Source organism: Daktulosphaira vitifoliae, unplaced genomic scaffold, assembly GCF_025091365.1.
Source record: "Daktulosphaira vitifoliae isolate Bord-2020 unplaced genomic scaffold, ASM2509136v1 Scaffold_2, whole genome shotgun sequence".
Lineage (NCBI taxonomy): Eukaryota > Metazoa > Arthropoda > Insecta > Hemiptera > Phylloxeridae > Daktulosphaira > Daktulosphaira vitifoliae.
In genome coordinates, this window is record NW_026099573.1 from 41,335,033 (window position 1) to 41,340,653 (window position 5,621).

Sequence of the window (5,621 nt, forward strand, 5' to 3'; positions counted from 1 at the left end):
GGTGCATAGTGTACGGTCAGCTGATGATGATAGGATAACAGATATCGGACCAGTTGACTAGTGGAGGTTATCACATACACAATTATTAAAATACTTTACACCTACTGCACACACATCTAATTGATAATATTTATTAAACAAAAACTTGTATAAATTCTGCAACATTACACAATCAATATGTGATTTCAAATTAGCGTAATGTAAATATAAACAAAAGAACAAAAAAGATAGCATAAATAAATTGCATACAATTTTATGGATTTTATTAAATACGTTTAATTAAATATAATATTAAATCAAATAAAATGACATAATTAAAAAAAAAATTAGCGTGTCTAAGTGGAAATCACCAATTATTGTTATTAATTTTGAGAAGCGTTTACAATTATTGAAAGAAAACATATATAAAGTAGCGCATCTGTTGGACACTTCCATTACTTTAATAATGAATATTGATAAAATATAAGTTTCATACCGCCATCTATGAAAAAATAATAGCAATCGACTTTTACGAACATAATTTTCAATAATAAATAACTGACGCTATTAATCAAGATAAAAACTATCATATTGTCTAAGTTGGACCCAATTACACATGTATGTTAAATTTCATCAAAATCGGTTCAGTAGTTTCGGTGTCCATCGCGGATAAACACCGTGACATGAGATTTTTATATATAAAGTCATATATATGTATAAACAAATTTTTATTGTTTATTATTAGATATAAATATTTAAAGATTCAAATTTTTTTGAGTTAATATACATGTATAATATATAAGGGATTACAAATTTAGGTAGCTAATTGGTTTTTTATGACGATATTTATAAAATAAGGTATATAGCCTTTATTATCAATGGTAATAAGACACATTGTTGTGAGTTTATAAACACATTAACTAGCAATACAGAAATTATATCTATTGATAGTCATAATTGACAATAAACACTCCATGACTGACAGCGATGTCTAAAACACTAAAAAGTGAAAAATTAATATAGTTAAAAAAAGCTGAAAAACACACTTCTAAAGCATATTGAACTAAAAAGTTAAAAATAATTTAAGCTTAAAACAATAATAAACAAAAATACTAACAAAAAAAGTATTATTGTGAAAAAATGCGTTTTGAGCTTTGTGCCATATTTTTGTATATTGAGCGTCCGACGCTTTTTTTCAAAATAATACTAGTATTTTTCGTTCATTTTGTTTTAAGCTTATTTTAAAAATTATTTTTAATTTTTTAGTTCGATATGCTTTAAAGCGTGTTATTCAGTTTTTTTTAACTATATTTTTTGTACCAATTTTATCAATGACAGAGTCGCCAATGGTGCTCATGCATCAGTGTACAAAATGTGTAAGTCAATAATCTTTGTTACTGTTAAAATTCTCTCATGCCTCTCATTGTACAGTCTTCCCTTCCCTTCCCGTGTGTTTGTTATCTGTTATTTTAAATAGTTAATTTTAAGTGTTTTGTGTTTTTGTGTTTATCGTTTTATCGGCAACTTTTGCCTTTGAAATTTATTATATGTATGATAAATTGTTTTTCATTGCTGTATTATTCCGTTGTTATTCGGCAACTGAAGCCGTCTGGTTTTTTTGTTGTCCTAATGTGCTAAATAAATTTACTCGCTTTTTCGTCTTTTTTGAGTTGTTTTATGCACTTTAGTTATTGTAATAAAAGCACCTAACCAAAATCAAATATATTAAATTTTTATTGGTTGGTTGATTGATTGATAAGATAATCTCTTTCATCGCACAGGTAATTAAAGATAAAAGTTTAAACAACCAGGTTTTTTGGCGAAACATCCAGACTACCGGATGGGTCTCTTAGGAGACCCGGTATTGTTTTAGCTTCGATGCGAAGCTGAGAAGGTATTCATTTTACTATGATGTGTTTTTTTTTGTGTCTATGAACGCTCAATCTCAGCTCTCGCTGGACTGATTTTAATGAATAATATGTCAAAAGATAACAAATCGTATCTAGTCGAAGAAAAAACCTGAAAAATTGAAAAAAATTACCTCATCCTAGTAAACCAGGGAAATCTCCCTAAAAAATTCAAAATTTAAAAATCGCTAATTTTCGACATTTTTTCAATTTTTTTTACTTAAAATTGCCATAACTTTTTTAAAAATGACCGAATCAATATTTTTTTATATAATTAGACACCTTAGGTATTTACCTATCATTTGACATATTTTTACGAATCTTTGAACCTATACCAGCAGACTTTAACAAAAATTTATTTTTTCAACTTAACTTTTGAAAATGTTCTACAAATACTGACACTTTTATATANGTATCTAGTCGAAGAAAAAACCTGAAAAATTGAAAAAAATTACCTCATCCTAGTAAACCAGGGAAATCTCCCTAAAAAATTCAAAATTTAAAAATCGCTAATTTTCGACATTTTTTCAATTTTTTTTACTTAAAATTGCCATAACTTTTTTAAAAATGACCGAATCAATATTTTTTTATATAATTAGACACCTTAGGTATTTACCTATCATTTGACATATTTTTACGAATCTTTGAACCTATACCAGCAGACTTTAACAAAAATTTATTTTTTCAACTTAACTTTTGAAAATGTTCTACAAATACTGACACTTTTATATATACCTTAAATTAAATCTTATGTAATATACTTTATTTTGAAAAAAAATTGACCTCTGGATTTGTCTTCATGGTGAAAATTACTACTACTAAAAATATGCTATTTTTGTGTTAAAATTCCGGGTTTTGTAATTTATTTCATTTTAAAATATTTGACAATGGGAGTACACTGATTTTCATAAATATTATATAAATCAACTTGATGTAGCATAGAAGGAAAACTTATTTAAATTATTTGATTTTTTTAAGTAAAGAAAAATAACATTGAAATGCGAACTAGCTTAAATTTCCATTTTTTTTTAGACGGCAGAAATTATTTTAGTTAAAGTAAATTATTAAAATTAATTCAGTTCATATTTCAATTGTATAATCTATTTAAAAGCCAAAAGTTACTAGGAAATGATTACTATTATTTCTATTGCAATAATATATTACGATAAAAATTCAAAAATATATTGAGCTTTTCTGATAAATCTACTATTAATACTAATTATAAAACTTTCTGACTGCATAGTAATCTTAACGATACTACTTTTTTAATTCTCATAAAATTTTCTATTTAATGATGTCAATTTCAAACTTGCAAATTGAGCTAAAAGATAATTAATTAATTTTTTTTTATTATAAACTTTTACAAAAATGAACTTTAAAGGATTAAAAAAATAGGTTAAATATGTTATTTTCTTATTTTTAACATATTAATAATCAAAATCAGTATTAATTTAAAACAATTTTTTTTTGTTCTTCATTATTTTTTTATATGTAAATACTTATTTTTTAATAATATTATTAATTTTAAAACTTAGGAACGATAGAAAAAGTCTAATTGCACATTTGAAGACATCGCAAAAAGTTGACTTAGAAAAGTATTCCTTGTAGTCCAGTGTATTTATTCATAAGTAACAATTTTTTATTAAAAAGTATTGATCAATCCCTTTAAAGTTTTATATACGTTAAAAGTAAAGGAATATAGAATTACTTTATTATTTTTATAATTTCTCCGTATAAATTGCAATATTAAATTATTGAATATTAATTTTTCTTTTTACATTTCTTAATTCTCACTTGACCAATTTTTTTGAACGATATGTCAAATGATTACACTTCGTATATAGTTGAAGATATTACCATTAAAAATTGAAAAATTTTACATTTTATTAATTAAAAAGTTACTTAGTTCACATTTGCCATATAGTCAATTAAAATCATTAATGTCTAATGTTTTTAAAGTATATATTTTCGAATTATGTATGATATGATAGTATGTACCAACTATAAAATAAATAATTTTTATTGATTTCTTGACTATGGTGTACTAACAATCTATAATATTCAAAATTATTTAGTAAAATTTTACTGTTTAAATGATTTTTGGTTACCTCATTTTATAATTGATTTTTTCAATTATAATCAATTTTTATAATACCCTTAACTGATTAGAATTTTTTTTATATATAAATACTCATTTTTACAAGTTAGAAATAATATCAAAAATTTGAAGTGATAGAAAAAGTCTATTGTAGATTTGAAAACAGCGCAAAAAGTTGAAAAAGAAAAGTATATTTTTGCTTTTGATGAAAATTCCTTGTAGTCCAGAGCATTTATTTATAGTAACAAACAGTTTTTATTGAAAAATATTGCATCAAGCCCTTTTAATTTTTATACACGTATAAGTGAAGCAATATACAACTACTTTATTATTTTTATAATTTCACCGTATAAATTACAATAATAAATTATTGAATATCATTTTCATACTATATTTAATAACTAAAATTAGTATTTATTCATATATTACATTTTTAAATCAAAGAACTACTAATCAGAATATAAATAAGGAAATAGGAGATCATGTAGCTTCTAGAATAATCCATTAATTTGTTAAAATTATCTACAGATTTGCATCAAAACGTTTCTAATGATAGTAATTTTAATTACTGTCAGATTAAATCTATACTGGACCCAACTATGCCACGTCACCACTGTGCTACCTATTATTTTTTTATAGTTATATTTATGTAATGGGTTGTATTTTATTATAAATTAACTTAATTTTATTTATGTGTGGAGAGCATGATTTCCTTTTTCTTTTGGCCATCTCTAAGGAGCGAGTGTCCATACCGCTCCTGATGTTTTTCATTAATATCCGATTAACATTAACGGAAATTATTTCAGTTCCTAGCCCTGGTTTTATTATATATAAGTTGAAAATTATGACATAAATGTTTATTAAAATAATGTATTTAATAAAATAATCTATTGAATTAATTTTACTTTTAAACATACTAAGTTCAAAATTTTTTTTTATTTTATAAAGTAATTACCTAAGTATAAAATATCAACTAGATTGGAATTAGTATTATAGATAAAATGTATGAAAAAAAGGTAGATGTGTATGGTGGCACTGTTACCAGAGTAAAAAGCGTAGGAAGAGTAACAGAAGGTTTTCGGGAAAGACTAGTAGTGCACCAAGGTTCTGTTTTAAGCCCTTACTTATTCTCTACAGTGATGGATGAAATTACTAGAGAAATACAAGGAGAGGTGCCGTGGTGCATGTTGTTTACTGACGATTTAGTGTTAATAAGAGAAAATAAGGAAGAAATCAATCAAAGGCTTGAGATGTAAAGATCAGCTATTGAAGAAAAGGGTTTAAAAATAAGTAGAAGACAGAATATATAGAGTACGAGTTTGACAATGGAGAACACGAGGNATATATAGAGTACGAGTTTGACAATGGAGAACACGAGGTAGGTGAAATAAGGAGATTAGTGACAATAGGTGAGGACGGGATTGGAGAGGTGGAAAGTTTTATGTATTTAGGGTCAGTTGTGCAAAAGAGCGGTGGTATTGATGAGGATTAAGTGCGGGTATTTGAAGTGGAGAGAAGCGTCTGGCGTCTTATGCAATAAAAGAATTCCAATGAGGCTTGTTGATATTATTAAACAACACACTGGGTACAGTAATATTATTTAAGATAACAGTTTAATGTATTTTTACTTATGTTAG

At 25.4% G+C, this 5,621-nt stretch overlaps 1 protein-coding gene across 1 annotated transcript in view; it reads left to right on the top strand.

Moving 5' to 3' along the window:
- Positions 1-1,622: 1,622 nt before the first annotated feature.
- The window catches only part of LOC126899364 (phosphoglycerate mutase 1-like), a 7,208-nt gene continuing 3,209 nt past the window's right edge, over positions 1,623-5,621 (top strand). The window contains exon 1 of the mRNA XM_050674241.1: positions 1,623-1,760. The gene's annotated coding sequence lies outside the window, so the exon portion shown is untranslated. The remainder of the gene's footprint in view (positions 1,761-5,621) is intronic.